The 20219-nt window shown below is 39.2% G+C and overlaps 1 protein-coding gene across 1 annotated transcript in view; it reads right to left on the bottom strand.

Annotated features, from left to right (window-relative positions):
* LOC129423486 (cell migration-inducing and hyaluronan-binding protein) overlaps positions 1-18428 on the bottom strand; it is a 193582-nt gene extending 175154 nt beyond the window's left edge. The window contains exon 1 of the mRNA XM_055179820.2: positions 18280-18428. The gene's annotated coding sequence lies outside the window, so the exon portion shown is untranslated. The remainder of the gene's footprint in view (positions 1-18279) is intronic.
* Positions 18429-20219: the final 1791 nt, after the last annotated feature.

The raw sequence follows: 20219 nt of genomic DNA, 5'->3' as shown, positions 1-20219 counted from the left end.
CTAAGAATGTAAAAAAAGTTTTTAAAACTAAAAGGTCACATATTGTCAAATAAAATACAGAACCGGCTGCCGCTTCTGAAAGCAGCTGATTGTGATTTACTACTAATCAATAAACTGGCTTGTGTGCGAGACAATCGCATGCAATTTATCATGCAGCCCTAACTTTAAGTTACATTATGAAGCCAGAAAAAAATAAAATGATATATTGTTAACAGTTATGCTATGCTAACGTGATGCTAACTAGATGCTTAGATTTGATAGATTATCTGCTGGAAATCAGAAGTTGTTTGTTTTCTTAAGTTACAGACACCGGCCCTGTTGTTGGGAACGTTATTTGAACTGCGTATTTCACTCATAAAACAACAGGCCAATCAGAAGAGAGGCTCATGAATATTACTTATTACAGGCCAAAACGATCTGTTTTTAGCAGAGCTCCTGAAAGAGGAACAGTTAACAATATATAGTGATTGTTTTTGGTACTTAAACTGCAAATATATATTCTTAAGGACATCATAACATAAAATAAAACTCTAGAAAGCTTTATAATATGTGGCCTTTAAGTGGAACGTTATGGGAATGTTTTTATAACATAAAATTGTTAACTGAGGATGACTTTTATGAACAAAACATTTTACAAATAGAAAATAGACTTTAAATCCATATAGACATTTAACCAATAAATGATGTAAAACCTTTAAAAAAACATGGGCAAATAATTCAAATTTCAAATCTGCACAGTTTGCACTATTGCAGAAAAATGAAGTCAATAAAGGTGCCGTAGGTGACTTTTAAATAACCATGCATAAAAGGTCCTTAATACCCAGGAGATATCCCATATGTGTCCGTGACCCCATAGACACCAAAAAATAAACAATTTTAATCAGAAACAGTCTATGCCTGTGAATCATTTCTACATGTTCAAGTTGGCTGAAAATGGATTTTGCTGATGTTTTCCAGAGGCCAGGATTTTGGAAAGTGGATCTCTGGCTCAAGGGATGGAAATGGTCCAATTCAGTGGCCAAGTCTGGCGGATGCAAAGTGACTGTAATTGTTTACAGGACCTATTCAAATGATTTATATTTGTTTATAACTTATTATTTATTAAAAACAGAAGTACTGGAGTGCCATATCATATCCTGTTACAGGGTCCCAAACATTTTCCATGTGATGGAGCACCTGTGTTGACTCAATGAGACTTTATACTGACAAGCATCCAAATATTTTGGCAGGTACTTTATAAGGAGATAAACAAGAGGATATCTTGCATTCATGAGATGCATTTGATCAGTCCCTGTGTTCCCTAGGAGTCGAACCTATGACCTTGGCGTTGGTATCACTATGCTCTATGATGAACACACACAGAAGCTCATGCACATAAAGTCAAGGTATCAGCCATACTGTGACTCACTATACAAATAAATCTGCGAAACAAAGCTGAAGGCCAGGCGAAAACTGAAACGAAATAGCAAGACAATACAAGCAAGCGAAAAAGTACATGCACTTCCTGTATTGCATATACTTTGGATGAGCGTTCGGCCTTCACCCAAGAGTAATTTGTACAAATATTTTGATATTGTTCCAAAGTATTACATTTGACAGTTTTCCCAAGCAGACCTTCAAATTCCATTTGTCCTTACAAAACAGGCTGTCTATTCATGACTGATGATATTTTATTATAAACCCCAGTACAGCATTTTTACCATTATCGCATTTAAAAACCAGACCACCTCTTACCCTTAGAGTGACCACCCTGTTTATCTCTGTGGAATACACCCTAAATTGCAGCAGCTAATCTTATTAAACACTATTGAAGTATGAAAAGGAAATAGGCTTTAAATGAAACACCTTGTAACAAAAGAAGAAAAATATTCAATTAATGGACACTAATGACTTGCAAATCTTTCTGTTGTCCTCTGCGACTGCACTTGAACTGCTAAATCAGGTTATAATTAGATTATGCAACTTTTTTACTTTTCTCAGTAAAACTACTCTGTCGGTTGTAAATCTTTTTAAATGAAAGGGACACAAGGCAGCATTTTTATGTTAATAAATCATCTTCGTAAGTCGGTATATGGTTAAATGACTCATTACCGGACGAATATAGACTCTCTCGCCCGCCCCTACCGTCTGTAGGAAGAATACCCCACTTGCAAGTTCGCTGTATCCGACCCGGTGTCCTTCAGTCTTGCAAAGTCTCGGATATCGCGAGAAGCAGGATCACTTTACGGCAAACAACACAAAGGCAGGCGAGCGAAAGACGCCTAGCGATTGTTGCAAATGGTAGTCGGGGAAGAAGCATCGAAAATGCTTGACGGAAGATTCCAAGAAAAGTAAAAGAGCTTTTTCAATGTTTAAGTGCTATAATTTGGTTCTCAGTGCTTCTATCAACCTAGAAAATGTGAAAAAGATCAACCCAGTAACTTAGTTTTGGTAACCATTTTCTGCAAGCATATGAAAATCTGTCCTATCCAATCACTGCACTGCCATTTAGTGCAGAGATAAACTCATTTGCATTTTAAAGGACACACCCAAAAACGGCACATTTTTGATCAAACCTACAAAGTGGCAATTTTATCATGCTATAATAAATGATCTGTGGGGTATTTTGAGCTAAAACTTCACGTACATACTCTGGGGACACCAAAGATTTATTTGACACCTTAAAAAAAGTATTGTAAAATGTCCACTTTAGTCTAAACCAAGGATTTGAAAGAAAAGACATCCATATCAGTAGCTAAAACAACTCACTGATCTTACGCATCATATGCAACGCATAATCTAGTCACTACAAGAAGCTAGTTATTATAGTTTATAAATTACCCTGAGAGTGCCATTATTAACCCCCTGGAACCATGTGGATTATTTACTTCTGTAAAGAACGGATGCACTTTTTTGGGATTGAAAGTCATGGACCCTGTTTTCTACTGTTATAAGGCTTGGAAGACAAAAGAGAGAGAGATAGAGAGATAGAGAGAAAGAGAGAGGGGGGGAAGTAATTGACAGCACAATTTCAACAATCCACCATTATGGTGATCAGTGTTTGAATTTCATCAGCTCATTTGCATTTAAAGTTTTAGCATAGCTTAGCATAGTTCATTGAATCTGATTAGACCAGCATAATATTCCGCCTGCTGCATCCATGGTACCATATCGGCCTAGAAAATCACAACTTTTAATTTTCCGAAGTTAGTACACAATGTATCTACAGAAGAGTCGAGTTTTAAATAGGAAAAATATCCAAACTCTTTGGTCATTTTAAGGGCAATGCTAATGGTCTAATCAGATTCAATAGATTATGCTAAGCTATGCTAAAAGTGGTACCGCCAGACCCGGAGATCAGCTGAATAGATTCCAAAACGGTAAAACTCAATTGTTTAACTCAAGGGGAGCTGGAAAAATAGCCCTGTTTTCAAATAAAGTGGAATGTCCCTTAAAGATGATGGACATATGTATCACGCATGGCTTGAGGGTGAGTAAATTATAATGTAATTTTTAATTTATAACTATCGCTTTAAAGCAACACTATGTAGTTTTTTTACCTTTAAATAATGTCTCTAAAATTATTTCAGTGATAGAACAACTTTTAACTGGACAAATTGTACTGTTGCTGCAACCTGAGCAGCCTCCTAGCTGCTACAAGCACACTCGAAAAGTGGCGGTGGAGGGTAGAGCACACAGCCCCGCCCCGCCCCTCCCCCTGCCTGCAGAAGAGTGGCTGATACCAGGCACTGTTGCGCTTTTCAACCACATGGGGGAGCTGCAAGTCATTTTTACATGGAAACTACATAGTGTTGCTTTAAAGCTGCACATATCACAAAACAGATTAAGCGTTTATCTAAAATGACTCACGGTGGAGCTCACAGGACACAAGTCTTTGCTTCAACACTCAACAGACTTATAAAACATAGCTTGCTGGCTAATAACTGATTCCAGTTCATTTGAAGCGGTTTTGACCGTTATCCCACAACCCTGCAGGTTTACTGGCTTGAGAAAAAGCACATGTTTGAAATCAAGCAGTAATTTTTACACTCAAGGCCATATGGTGGAAATTAAGTCTGTAGATCAACTCGGCCCTCAGTTTGCTTGAGTCTTGCCACGTTCATCCAATCGGTTGATTTTATATTGCCTATAAAAATTCATCTCAAGGACTTCCCAACAATTATTTTGATTGATTAGTTGTTAATGGAATGTGAATACAGCTCTACAATTGTACCATTATGTACTCCTGAGGTGCTCCTGTATAGCTCGGTGGTAGATGCGTTAGCAGCACAAAAGGTCATAGGTTCGACCCAGGGAACACACAAATACAATAAAAATCCTATAACTTGTAATACATTTAAATAAAAGCGCCTGCCAAATTTCATAAATGTGAAATATTTGAGTTACAGTTCTGGCTGTCATGACTATGTAGGTTGACTAGTTTACTTTAAAAAAGCTATAAATTAACACTGTAAGCAAGGATCTTAAGAAGATGTTTTTAGAAGCTACGCTATTTTTAAAATCTCTGTTAAAATCACTTTCTGAGAGGGTTTTTAAAAGGTTACATGCTAAAAAAACACAGAATTAAATTCCCCCAAGGTCTGTCACGCCTTTTATATAATCATCTTGTATGCAACATATTATTGCACTTTATCTAAAATTGTTAAGCACTTTAAATTCCTAGCCATCAAAATAAAAAAACACATACATGTTCGTGTTTCATTTGCAGTAGGGTTGTGCCGATAAACAATACTGGCTCGGACATTTCCTTGCGGTAGACAGGTTGTTATGCATACAGGAGTTCAAAACCATTTGATCCTGCTCCATGGCGCGCAATAAAATTGTAAAATGCCTGGACATAAATGGCATCATGTTTAAGAAGGCTGTGGTCATGACAGTGTTACCAAGGCGTCTAAAAACACTATGCGGACGCCGACTGTGGCCGCTTGCGAGTGTTTTTATTTTTGAGCTAAGTGCTTTGGTTGCACCGGTTGGTTGTAATATTTGTTCTGCCACTTCTCCACTGTGATTGGACGGTTAAGTGAAAAGTGACATTGACGAGCTGAGTTTTTCAACTCTATGTGCGGTTTTGTCACAGTTAGGAATGGCAAAATAGTTTTTTGGGTGGTCTGAACGAGTGCAAATTAGGCTTACGCAATATACCCTATTGTGAGATTGTCCTACCGTCAGAATGTGAGATCGCCGATACATGATAGTATCAGGGGACGGGCAATAGTTTATGAAAGTGCCGCGCTTTTCAAAAATTTTCACATGTTGCCAGGCGCAGAACCTCACCGTTTTTAAAAAGCACGGCACTTTTATTGGAAACAATCGCCAGCCGTGGTCGTAAACGCTTTGGTGTACACGCCCCGTTAGAGTAAATTAGCTTCTGTTCTTGTCTACCAAACCATAAATGAGTAAAAAATTAATAAATGAGTAAGCTAATGCACCACCCCCTGATACTAGCATGTATCGGCGATCTCACAGGCTAACAATAGGACAATCTTACTATAGGGTATATTGCGCAAGCCAAATTTGCAGTCGTTCAGACCACCCAAAAAACGATTTTGTCACTCCTAACTGTGACAAAAAGCACCTTTTGCGATAATATTGCTTTCTTTGCCTGAACTTCTGTGTCTACTCCAGACAGTAAAAGTATCACAACGCCATCTGAAGCAAGACACAAGTCACCTTTGACCCTGTCTGTAATAACTTCCCTGAGGAAAACAGGCAATCTGTGGCCTTCAGTGACGAATGAACTTGGATGGAGTAGACACTAGCACACATTAATAGCTAGGATACATTTGATAAACTGGTGTGCCACCGCAGTGGACACCCATACGCACAATCGACATACACCCGAGAAACATTAGCGATTTGAAGCTATTTGTCATTTACGCTTTTATCGCCCATGCAGGGGTTTTCAACACCCAGGCAGAAATTTGAAGAGAAAACAAGCATGGTAAATGCGTTCCCTTGATGTTATCATCACCCCCTAATGGAAAATAAACCACTTTGTCACCACGGAGAGACAATTACCACTGATGCATCTTGTATTCAAGAAGTTGCATTACCAAGAAACTCAAAGACATCTTTAACTATGTAAACTGTGAATTATTGCCATTAGTGCATAATTAGAAATTCTCTCATGAGCTATTCAATTCGTAACACATTCCCATATTGCAGCTGTTTCCTAATGTTGATGATTGGTCTGACAGACAAATAAAAAGTGGGTGTGCCACCCTGTGTTTATTTTCGTATATTACGTGATAAATGACTAAAGTTAGTGAGTCGCTTTTTTCTGATGGTAGGTCGAGTACCGCATCAGATGCTTTGTGTGTTTTTTTCAGCCTGTTACCGTATGTAGTCATCACGACAGTTTTACCCGGACAGCGAGGCGTGCATGCTTCACATTTAGGTTACTCACAAGGACATACTTGACATCTATATTATTATAATGCAACTTTGTCGAAGAATCTTGCACACACTGTTACGCAGCCAGCTAACACAACAAGATTCAGTGCATTGGCTATATTTAGTCCTTTGTCTTCTGCCAGCTGCTATATATTATGAGACCTTAAACGTGCCCTCAAGGGTTAGGGGTTACAAATGAATATATGAAGCACATTTTACTATCCAGCTAAGTGGAACAAGCAGATGCTAGATTCACTCTGGGGAAAGCGGCTTCAGTTTAAAGTTTTAAGGAGTGCTTATATAACTAATGTGTCTTCCACTTTTGGGGGAATGCAAAAAAATGTGGATACACTAAGTAGGGTCTGATAACCTCTGGATCAACCTGTGCTCATTTTACAACTTTGTAAAAAACTAAATTTGATTCTGCCACCTTCACCATGTCAGATTTGCATTCATCTGCTGTGGATACATTGCAAGAGATGTTAGGTACATGCCCTCCATAAGCAATATATTTGGACACAAGCCGCTACATTAAACTGTTGGCAAAAATGCAAATAATACATCATCACTTATTTGTATGATACAACTGCAAATAAGTTTTTGAACACCTGTCTATCAGCTAGAATTCTGACCCTCAAAGACCTGTTGGTCTGCCTTTAAAATGTCCACCTCCACTCCATTTATTATCCTAAATTAGATGCACCTGTTTGAGGTCGTTAGCTGCATAAAGACACCTGTCCACCCCATACAATCAGTAAAAATCCAACTACTAACATGGCCAAGACCGAAGAGCTGTCCAAAGACATTAAAGACAAAATTGTACACCTCCACAAGACTGGAAAGGGCAACAGGGAAATTGACAAGTAGCTTGCTGAAAAAAGCTCCACTGTTGTAGCAATCATTAGAAAATGGAAGAAGCTAAACATGACTGTCAATCTCCCTCGGACTGGGGCTCCATGCAAGATCTCACCTCGTGGGGTCTCAATGATCCTAAGAAAGGTGAGAAATAAGCCCAGAACTGCACAGGAGGAGCTGGTCAATGACTTGAAAAGAACTGGGACCACCGTTTCCAAGGTTACTGTTGGTAATACACTAAGACGTCATGGTTTGAAATCATGCATGGCACGGAAGGTTACCCTGCTTAAACCAGCACATGTCCAGGCCCGAAAGTCATGTGGTCAGATGAGACCAAAATATAACTTTTTGGTCATATTTTCACTAAACGTGTTTCGAGGAAGAAGAATGATGAGTACCATACCAAGAACAATTGCCAATTGACCTGTGTAATTTCAAATTAAGGCTACTGTACCAAATATTAACATCAATTTCTCAGGTGTTCAAATACTTATTTGCAGCTGTATCATACAAATAAATAAATAAAAAATCATAGTGATTTCTGGATTTTTATTTAGATTATGTCTCTCACAGTGGACATGCACCTACGATGATAATTTCAGACCCCTACATGATTTCTAAGTGGGAGAACTTGCAAAATAGCAGGGTGTACAAATACTTATTTTCCTTACTGTAGGTCAGAAGGCCTTCAGAACAACTATGATCTTTACCAAAGTTTATAGACGGTTTCATCGGACGCACGTGATACAGGTCTGGATCCGAACCTTATTTCCGGTTTCGTTTTTTTAATGGTCTGACTAGTTGCTAAACTGATCTCCATTTCCAATGTTATCTATGTGTTGTTGTTTTTTGCTTGTTATATAAATAAACTACGTTTAAAGAACTTTGTTGTTATTTATTCTCAGCGGACTTTACCGGAAGTTACGTGCGGATCGCGACAGCCGCTTGTTTATGTTGTTAATGCTGAAACGGTCTATACAGACCTTACCACAAAGGAAAAAGCAAACAAAAGTTTACACCAACAAAGCAAACCAAACTCCGATGTCGAATGTATTTGCTGCGATTAATTGTTATGCATGCAGCCCTCCTATTTTTGAATAGCTGTTAATTGACAGAAATGCTTTTTGTTCGCATAGTGTGGTTATATAACCGGCAAGACCTTAACCCCTTGAAAGCATAGATTGGTTTATTTTCAATCAAATTCAAAACAGAAAATCCCATGATGGTTTTGTGGCCATCACTGCAACTGTTTTAACATCGGTTTGGCTTAAAACTCAACAATCAATTCAGATTTCCATTTGACAACATCTGCCTCAATACGACTCCTAATGAACAAACCCCTGCTGTTGTTGTTTATCAGGATGCAGCCGAATTACAGATCAGAAGCTTTTATCAAAATAAACCCCCCTTAGAATCAATAATCGACGCACATGAGAAAAGACATCTCTCCTATTGTTAAATTCTCTCCACTATCTATCCAACATTGTTATTTGTAAGCCAGCCACCGAAGCTCCTGAAATCTCAACAGCACACTGCTTAGACATCAGGACAATAGACAGGCGTATCACTCACACTTGTTGATGGTCAGCATGTCCTTAGACATATAGCTTCATTTCTACCTGTCAGCAGAAGGCAGAGCTTCAACCCCATCCATCCGCAGGAGATGGTGGGCGATAAGAGGGCCGACACACTTTTCAAAAACGCCACGTCCTGGGGCGCGAGTACCCCTCAAGGGCCCATTTTCCAGGGGAAAGTGATGTGAAAGAGTTTGCGACCCAGCATGCAACACAATTCTTCTGCTACAGATGCCCAGAGGGAAAACTACTGTCTGTAATATTACAGGTTCATGCGGCATTTCGCTGTCTTTCTCAGAACAACAGTACATTAGGGGCCTGGAGCAGGTGTTTGTTCCTGTTTGGCACACTCATTCGTAGTCACCAATTATTTTCTTGTGTCTCCAGTTTACATTCCACTCAATTTAACCGGCTTTACGACTTCTTTCGACAAGAAGGTGCATAAATCTGTAAAAATATGACTGTAGGACTAATGCGTTTTTGTCTTTCGCATTTAATTTACTTCGTTTAACTAGTTTATCGGTAACATCTGACGCCCCACGTCCAAAAAGACGCCAATGAATTACTTCGGCTTTGACAGGTGTCAGGCCTGACAAACCTGCTGTTCGCTCGTAGACCAGGAGATTATTTGGAGATCGAGAGATATGGTCCTGTCAGCATCCACCTGCACACTCATAACCTTGAAATGAATCTGAGGGCTCTTTGGTCTTAAGTAATGAACGTACACCCACGGGTTCCTTAAGCTGCCAGCTTTGATTATGATCAAGGTGAGACGTTTCATGAGGGTAATTCACTTCGATCTTGTAAGCGTGCTGTTGTGTGTATGCCGTGGCATGCTTTGTAAGGCACATATGGCCAATAACTCAACTGTTTATACCCTTTAAGCAAAAAACTCATTTATTTCTCAAATTTCCTATCGGCTAACTAGCAAATCTACACCTTCCAATTTCAGCTTGAAATCTCCTAAACAAACACGCCCCTACCCCAATAGATTCTGGACCTTCTTTTGATAGCCGCACACATACGCAACCCAGGCAACGATGCTGGTTAGTAGACACGCCCCTTACTGCTGATTGGCAAGTGTGTTTTGGTACTCGGCACGACGTGTTTTTCAAAAATCATGCACCCAAACTTTAATGCTGCGTTTACACCAACCGCGTTTGAGGTGTCAAACCTAGTTTGTCGCTTGAACAGTTTGAATGCATTCACGCGTCTATAGTGAAGTAGACGTGCGGAAAAGCCAAGCATTTGACACGCGTCAGAGGCAAAATCCGCTTCTTGTGGGAGGGGCAAGTGCTATGCGGTTGTCTGTTTGCAGGATGGCTGATGTTGATTGTGTATATATCAAGAGAGTTACCAGTTTCTATTTCACAGCAGCAAGCAGGCTCCTGATTGGTTAACATGGCACGAAAATCCGCCAAAGTTTAAATTTTTCAACTCGGCGTCAGCCGCAAAATCGCGTCAAACGCAAAATGCACAAAAAACACCATTCGCGTGTACCAGTGGCGGATGCAGAACGTGACATATGGGTGGGCATGGATTAAGTCCGGGTGGGCCTGAATCTATGGGTGTCACTTTTGAATAAGAAACTATAAAAGTCTATAAAATTCGTCAAAACTTCAGAACACTAATTTAAACAGCATACACACACACCCGAACTGCACGTCACATTTTTGACATTATTGATACTTTAAATTGTAATGCAACGTGACATTTATTAAGCCTTTTTGGTAAAAAAAATATTGGGCTCTCATAGCCTACAAAAAAGAACCTGCACACAGTGACAGGAAATATAAATGAACCCAAAAAAAAACTTATACTTTTTTAAATAACCTATTAAAGTGTTTAAATAAATACGGCTACTAAATGCTTAAAATGAAGCTTCTAACATCATATTCTCTTCATGCAAATCACTAAAAATATATTTTCGTTCTCACATATTTAAGTTAACTTACTAAATAAAGAAAGAAAAAGGGAATTGCTAGAATAATGTTAGACTTTGGGGTTAAACGAAATGACACATAAATAAACATTTAATATACTTTTTGATGAGCACAAGAGCAAGCCTACTCGTGAAGAGCGGAGCCGAGGAGCGTGCATATCAGACGTGAACGAAAGGAATAATGGATTTAATGCTTTCACTTTATTTCCTGACAGTTTCACTTGTTAGTGAGGATAGTAATGGCTAACAAGATGACGCCGAATTACATACAACATAATTACCTAACTAAATCTGAGAAAATGCAAACACATTACAATATTTTTTCCTCCGCCCGACGGCCAAGGCGCATCATTTTTTTAGCCCGACAGGAATTCGCCATAGCCGTAATGGACGTCGGGCAAGCGATTTTGCGAGGTTTGTTTTGTAGAAAGACTTTCTTTAAAGTGAATTTCGTTTTGTATAAATTGTATCTTAATATTAATCAATGTTTGATCAAACAATTGCCTCGATTTAATAAATAAGAAGCAAACCAAGAACGTCTGTGGTGTGGATTGAAGTGAACCCACTATATTTCCGCAGCCTACGTCTTTCTGCTTTAATGCATTTCTTAAATTAATGTCTCAATTACACAGTAGGCTTATAGGTTGTTATGATAGGCTATTTGTTGCTTAAAAGCAATAGGCTATATTGTATAAAGTGTAGCAATAAACGTGGCGTGACTTATAGTGCTGCTATATCGCTATATCAAACAACATCACTATGATCAGATGTTTTCTTTCTATTTTTTACCCCGCTGTCATATTTGTTGTGTGTTTATGTTATTGAGAGGAAAGCGCGCAGCACATATTTATAACGTGTTGTTATTCAAAATACGTTTTCTACTTGCTTTCAAAAAAAGTTCTCAAAGTGATCATGGCTGAAAGCTGCTTGGGAATATTTCATTATAACGCAACATTCAACTGCTTTAATAGTTTTTAAATAGTTATCAGGCGTACTTATAATTTTACTGTTTTTAACATAACATGCAATAGATAAATTACACCACATAAAGTAGTATACATGTCTAACTATACAGAGTAGTATTTTTTACATTTCTGATTGGGCGGGCCAGCTGTCAATCTGGGCGGGCCCAGGCCCACCCAGGCCCGCCCATAGCTCCGCGCCTGCATTCAACTGCTTTAATAGTTTTTAAATAGTTATCAGGCTTACTTATAATTTTACTGTTTTTAACATAACATGCAATATATAAATTACACCACATAAAGTAGTATACATGTCTAACTATACAGAGTAGTATTTTTTACATTTCTGATTGGGCGGGCCAGCTGTCAATCTGGGCGGGCCCAGGCCCACCCAGGCCCGCCCATAGCTCCGCGCCTGGCGTGTACTGCGCGTACCGCGCCAGTCACTCAATTCACGCCAACTAGACACGCAAATGAGGCGGAATTGCGTCTACCGCACCGCACGTCAACGCGTCTTCACATTGACTTAACATTGAAATCACTCGCGCTTGACGCCTCTGGTGTAAACGCAGCATTAGGGATAGTTCACCCAAAAAAGTCATAATTTACTGTAATCAGTTACATCATTTATGAACCCCATTCACTTTTAATGTATTATTTTTTCCTACTATGGAAGTGAATGGGGCTCATGGGCGGTTTGGTTACAAACTTTCCTCAAAATATCCTCCTTCCTGTTCATCAGATCAAAGACATTTATCCAGGTTTGTAACAACATGAGAATTTTTATTTTTGAGTGAACTATCCTTTAAACATAAATAAAGGCATCTATTAAGCTTAAACATCATTTTTGTTTAAACGTTTAATTGATTTCAACTCCTTGATGAACGGAGATGGACCACTTGTAAATCTAAATCACTACATTCACTTGCCACCTTCTCACGGTTTTCAATATTTATGTCAATTTTCCACAACCCGGACAGTTATTCATTTACATGGAAATGAGCTGAGGTAAGTGTCTTGACATTATGCGGATGAACACCGCAAATCCCCTGACTGCGGCGGGCCAAAGCCACGAGCTCGCACGACAATAAAATCACACACACGTTCACACAGGAGATGAAGACTGTGCTGATACAAGACTAAATGTGACGACATCCTCTTTTTACGTTTGTAAAGGCAGAAGAAATGGTCAAAAATGCGCCCAAGTTGTCACAGCATGGGACACAACCCTTTTCTTTGGGAGGTATTTAACCCATTGTTGGGTCAGCTGTGCTCGTCCTTTTTTGGGAACCAATGCTGGGTTGAAAATAACCCATTTTTTAGAGTGAATATATTTGGTACCAGTATGTATATACCTCTGAGGTACTAATATGACCTTTAGATGCAAAGGGCGTGCTTAATGAAAGGGTACCACCCCAGTGACAGCTAGGGACCATTTATTACCCTTTAGTTCACCCAATAATTAACATTCTTTCATTATTTACTGATCCTCATGTTGTGCTCAATATGTACGCTGTTATTTCTCCATGTAATGCATGAAGAAAAAAATATTTATGTAGTTTAATGAACAAATGCATCACATGTTGCAGATTCAGAATGAGAATGTTGCGAGATACGGTTAAGCGAAAGATTTTCAGAGAATATCGTCGATCTGCACAATGCTATCACACGGCTTTAATAGATTTGACATATAGCACATGAGTCATTTAGATAACTTTTATGGTTAAAACTGCCATGGTCACAATGAATAGTCACTTTATGCTAAATATCAGCTTATTTAAACACTGTTCACCATAATAGAAGTAACCGAACGCTCTAAATAGGCAGATTCGATTCATGACTGATTTCAATGGAGTCTGATATTGGCATGTTGCTAAGCCAGCGATTCATTACATTCACACAATTGGCAGACACGTTTCTACAGTGCATTGGAGGTATAGAGCTTATCGATATGTCTGTTGTGAGCTGGGAACAAACCATGTTCCTGTAAATCAGTTGATAGAGCATTTCGATCTTCGGGGAACACACATACTGATCAAATGTATAGCTTGAATGTCACTTTGGATCAAAGTGTCTGCCAAATGCATAAATGTTAATTGTAAATAACTTTTGTGCTTAAAGCTATAGGAACATCTGAAATGTATGCATTTGGCAGATGCTTTACAGTTCATTACCAACTAGTGTACAACAGTTCATTCTGGTTCTTGAATCTGATTGGCTAAGAGCCCTTCCCAGCTGTACGGTATTCTACTGATAAGGTTCATTTTCCAAAGTTAAACATTTTATTTTTACAGTTTTGGAATCCATATAGCCGATCTCCAGGTCTGGCGGTACCACTTTTAGCATAGCTTAGCATAATCCATTAAATCTGAATTGATTATTAGCATCGCGCCCAAAAATGACCAAAAAGTTTGGATATTTTTCATATTTAACTCTTTCCCCTGCCAGCTTTTTTTTTTTTTAAGTTCCCAGTGCCAGTATTTTTCATGATTTTTACAAAAGTTTAATGCCTCCCAGAAAATATATAAACAAACAAAGTTTCATCCTACCTTCATTAGTTCTCTTTTTATCACCTCTCAAATATCAAAAAATTTTGAGCAAAAAGCTGAGATAATTAAATTTTTGTGGACTTTTGATGGAGATCAGATTCAGAGCGATCCTCAAAACTTACACGGACATACAGCTGTTTGCCCTTCCGGGTTTTAGAAGCTGTGCCACCTGGTGGATAATAGCAGTATAAGCTGGAAATACTCGTCATTGGCATGATAACTACAAAACTCCAAGAAAAAAAGAAGAACCCTTCTGAATCTGAAAGATAAATGAACATAAACACTAACGAGTCTTTCTTTTTGTTTAAGGCATTAGTATTAAGTACACCTTAAACTAAGGGGGCGTGCACACCAAAACTTTTAAACGCGGCTGAAAACGCCTGGAGGACACCGAATGCCAGCTGTATTTCAGCTGAGTGCCAGCTGTCTTCAGCTGAGCTTTTTGGTAGCTCTAATACTTCAGCTGTGAGCCGGTTGGTTGCTGTGGTAATGTCCCGCCCCTCCTCCACTGTGATTGGACGACCGTGTGAGAACTGACATTGATGGGTGGAGTGGAGCTATATTGCCACTATTTGCTGGCTTTTTTGATAAACACTGAGCTTCCATTGGAAACAACTGAAAACATTCGCCGGCCGCGGACGTAAAAGCTTTGGTGTGCACGCCCCCTAAAGGAACTACAAGTCCACTGCCTACAGTAGTTAAGGGGCATGCACACCAAAGCTTCAATGTTTTCAATTGTGCCCAATGGAAGCGCTGCGTTTTGGCTTTTTCTCTGCGCTGAAAGCCAACGGTCTGCGTTTTTTCCGCACTTAGCGCTGAACGCCAAGAGTTGAAAAATATTCAACTTTGAGCTCAGCTCATCAATGTCAGTTCTCACACGGCCGTCCAATCACAGTGGAGGAGGGGCAGGACAAATATCACAGCAGAAGTATTACAGCAGCCAATGTGCTCAGCTGAAGAAAGTCAGCTGAAAAAAGCCGCGTTTAAAAGCTTTGGTGTGCACGCCACCTTAGTTATGTCTACCAAAATGATTAATGTAGTTTCAATAGAGACAGAGCGCCGTTATGCAAATTTGGGGGCCACGCCCACCGGGGGGGAAATCGGTCCGGCCGTCTCCATTGACTTTGTGTTGCGGGAGGCCGCCTCCTTGTCATTTCTGGCTTATAACAAAAAACTGAATAATGCCTAAAAGCTGCTGTGTGACAATATGTACAGCTAACAAGCCAAAGAACCCAGAAATAAGTTTTTATAAGCTGTCGAGCCGTAAAACCCAGTCTTTAAGGAGAATAAAGTGGATCGCCGACTACATTTCCCCCTAGTGGACGCAGTTCTACTAATAGAAGTACAATGAAAAGTTGCCTGTATCCATTTTTGTGTCTTTGAACGCTCGTTTTTTGGGGTCGACAGCTTATAAAAACTTATTTACAGATTAAACTTAAAAACAGATTAATAACTAAAAGCTGCTGTGTGACAAGATGTACATCTAACAAGCAAAAAAACAAATACGTTTTTATAAGCTGTCGACTTTAAAAAAACGAGCGTTTAAAGACACAGAAACAGATACAGGCAACTTTTCAAAGTACTACTATTAGTAAAACTGCGTCCAGTAGGGGGAGGCGTAGTCGGCGGTCCACTTTGTTCTCCTTGGGGGCTGGGTTTTGCGGCTCGACAGCTTATGGGGACTTGTTTCTGGGTTCTTTGGCTTGTTGGCTGTGCATGTTGTCACACAGCAGCTTTTAGGCATTATTCAGTTTTTTGTTATAAGCCAGAAATGACAAGGAGGCGGCTTCTCGCAATACAAAGTCAATGGAGACGGTTGGATTGCTTCCCCCCCGGTGGGCGTGGTTTTCGGGTTATGACGCGCTGCGCTCTGTCTCTATACTATTTCCTTTTTACAAATTTAAGTGGATTATACATAATACAATAAAGTTGAAATTAGTCAATAATGTGTTCATTTAGAATTACTCAAATGACTCACATTTTTATGTGATTTTTTAACTCAAATTTGGGTTAAAAACAAGAATTACATTTTCTTCATACATTAACTCTTTTTATTTCATTAAATCTACTCAGGCACATAATCATTTTTTACAGTGTACAGTACGTGTTTCAGGAAATACAGATATTGGATAACATTTTTATTGTATATATGCAACAGTTTTAATGGCACCTTCGATAAGGATTGAATTTCATCTTGAATGTATATTTTTCACAAGGTTGCTGCATTGCTTTCTTGCACAAAGGGAGTAAGAAGTACACAAAGAGGCATCTTAGGCATCTTAATTATACAGTCTAGCTTTTTCAAACAGCCATTGCATCAGGTGAACACCTAGAAACTACATAAGCACACACACACAGCAACAGGACATCTGTCAGCCTCCACCTGTCCTCAACTAGGTCAGCCCGAAGCCAGTGATTGCATCTCAGAGGTGTTTAATGAACAGCTTAAAATAACCAACACATGAACATGTATTTCCCATTCCTCGATCTCCTACAAAACACAAGTTACGACTAGCTGGGAGCTCGCTATAAAATATACAAGTCTTGGGGAGCGCCAACGCTGGATCGCATTCAAAAATGCATGCCAGGAAGAAAGACAGTTCAAGCTTCACATGCAACAAGGTATTAAAATATCGGTTTCGGGAGTCAAATAAAATGAGGACTCATAAACACCCACCCACACTACCAGCGAGGCTCGGGAGAGAAATCACTGCCTTTTACAATTTCACACACCATTTAGTGGTTGATGAATGGGGCTTGAAAATAAAAGTGCCCGCTTGCTGGGCACCACATATGAGGGGCTGTAATTTCACAGAGGCACCAAAAAAACTACTTGTTGCCAGTGGGCATTGTTTGGACACAAAGATGAACTTTTGGCTTTGGCAGCATCTCATCTATAAAGAGGAGCAGATGCATGCCAGGACTAATCTGTTTTTCAGTACTTGCAGCATGGCACTCATTTCTGTTGATGCTTCTAACACTTGGATAGCCTTAGCGTTGCATTGCAAACAACCTGATGGCTTTTGAGGATGCGATTATTACAACATTGACACAATAAAGGGACCATCATCATGCTGGTTTTCAATGCATGAACCCATTCCAGCTTCAAATGACACTGACTTGTGTATCTTTAAGATGCAAAGTAGGGAATAATAAAACAGTTACATACCTTGATAGTGAAGAGATGATGATGAAATGTGTTGAAACTTCTGAGGGTCCTTATTTCCAGGTGCTTGAAGATAATCTAAATGATCTGTAATTGAAACCTAAATGTATACTACACTAGCATACTACCCATTATACTCTCTCGCTCACAACACTACACCATACTATACTAAATACTGTATACTACATTATTGCACATTATGCTATCTAGCACTAAATCTTACAATTAATATCTATACTGTAAAACAGTTAAATACACCATATAGCACGTTGTTATTGAGCATTGAAATGTGAATTTTAAAGTTTCGTTCTTTAAACAACAGTAAACAGTGAGATCAGATCATCTCGAGCATCTGATGCGAGCCGGTGTTTAAGATGCCGCGCGCCCTCCGGCTCCACATGGACCATCGCGCGACACGCGTACTCGCGCCTGCAATGCACGCGCTCTGTTAATTCCCTTTATGCCTGAACTTGCACAGGTGAAACATGTCGCCACAAACACTCGTCGAACAATGGCTCACTCGACCTGCTTTTTCTGCATTTGGAAACGGTGGTTTCGGTTGAGTTTGTCCATTCATTCAGTGCGCGTTTACAGTAAACCTATGTGTGAGGTGTCTTCCCCCGGCAGGAATTCTCCAATAATTTGCTGCCATTGCGAAAACAAGCATAGCGGATAAAGTGCAAGAGCGGGTAACGGAGGAGATGCAATGACCAAAATGCGCACCAGGCAGGTAAAACAAGAAATGCGCGAACAAATCAAAGCGCACTTGGCATGTATCGTTTAAAGTAAAGCAAGCAGTGACATCGTTGCTCAAAATCCACAAAGATAAAGATTCAACCTGTAGCATGTAGTTGTCACCTCCGCCTGGATAAAGTGCGCAGCTGATGAACGCCGGTCTCTAGGCTACACCACAAGTTCAGATGACAGCGCGCGCGCCACACTGGTATTTATACAAAGCTCCCGTCTCCTGCTTTCAACTGTTTACACACGAGCTCTCTCTCTCTCTGGCACCCGATTGGTCGGCTAATTCTGAAAACACGCTCGCTGGGCGATGATTGGTCACTAGGTGTGGTTGTCAGTGTACAGTACCTGCCGTTCCCAGTGAAGCCATACATCATAAAAGTGATTATACAGACACGTGAAAAGACCTTAGTGAATACAATAAACACGTTGCTTGTAATTTATTACGTATCACGTCACGCGTAATTCTATTCTATTATTATGCCATAATCTATACTTGCAGGTAGCTTTGTCTACAGGTTTGAAACGTCATCAAACACAGAGAAATCTGATATATATGTAAAACACAAAAGCTCATATAAAGCAAAATATATGAGATTTACTGTAAGAGTATGAACATCTTTGACTCCTCTTAAACGTAATACTTGAGGAAAATTTCAAAATATGGTTTCAGCAGTAGAACTATAAACAACGACTGTCATGGATGAAACGTAACTTCCGGTAAACTCAGCATCCGGTAATCCTTTTAGAGTGGTTTATTTATGATAACAAGCAAAATAAACAAGTATATTGTATCAAAAACTACACTTACTGTGTAAAATGTGTACTATATAATGTATGCAACCTTAACTATAGATCGGCAGCCAAACCTCCCTTCAAATAGCGGTGATCAATGCGTCTCCCCTTTTCTTTAGGAAACCAAAACATTTGTTATTTTCGATGAGGTATTTGTTTCAGAGTTCAGTTTAGTCATAACATTAAACAAACAGAGACCGGAAGTTAAGTTCCTCCCAGATGCGTAACCGTGACAACGCACATGCGTCAGATAAAACCGTCTATATAAAGCAATATATCAGATTTACTGTATGTATGGAACATCTTTACTTTTTAAATAAAGTACATTTTAAACATCTTTAATACTTCAGGAGATTAAAAATAGCCTAATATAACCAAATTACATGGCTGCATAACTACAGTGCCAACAATTATGCATCTCTGGATTTACATAAATAAGGTTTGAGTTATATGAGATTAAAAGGGTCACATAATGAGAAATCAAAGTTCAGATTTTCAGAGTTCATGATAGCAGGGTAATGATGAGCCACGTGAGGGCAAAAAACATCCATCCTTACATTTATGCTCACAGCACTGAGTATTTGTGACAGTGATCGCTTTTAATCCATAGAGGTCGCTCTTCCCATTGTTCGAGTCTTGTTAACTTATTAAACTGGCATCCCTTTGGGATTCAAATTGGAATTTAAAATTCAATCTGACATTCTGGTGTATTTCAAAAATGAATTCGGATTGAAGCTGACATGTCTGTATAATTCCAATTCCAATGATTTTTAATGAACATAACTCAAGATCTTCCTCTCTCTTAATGCTATTAAGAGAGGCTTGTCAAACATAAATATCATTAAAAATACATTAAAATACAAATGGGTATTGCTCTTTTTGGCAAGGTTTTTATCTATCCTTAGGGAAAAGTACTGTTTGCCCAGTTAATGGAACAAAGCTGTTATCTTTGAGACACAAGTCTTTCTTAATAAAAAAATGTGGTTGCTTTCCAAAAAAAAAAAAAAAAAATCAAAATTCAGGAATGCTCTGATGTGGCCACATTTAATTTCACAGGGTCTTGATATCCACGAATGATGCATTAATATTTGCAGACATCTAAAATAAATCTCTCTAGTTGAAATTGCTCTCATGGATGAGATAGCCTACTTTAAAATGCCATGTAGGGTGCTGGATACGCACGCATGTAGGTTGAAAGTAGCCATTTGGTATTCTCTAAACGATTTGGGAAGACTCTAACAA

This window comes from Misgurnus anguillicaudatus, chromosome 21 (assembly GCF_027580225.2).
Source record: "Misgurnus anguillicaudatus chromosome 21, ASM2758022v2, whole genome shotgun sequence".
Classification (NCBI taxonomy): Eukaryota; Metazoa; Chordata; class Actinopteri; order Cypriniformes; family Cobitidae; genus Misgurnus; species Misgurnus anguillicaudatus.
Note: the sequence above shows the minus strand (reverse complement) of the source record. Positions and strands in the feature narration are given on the sequence as shown.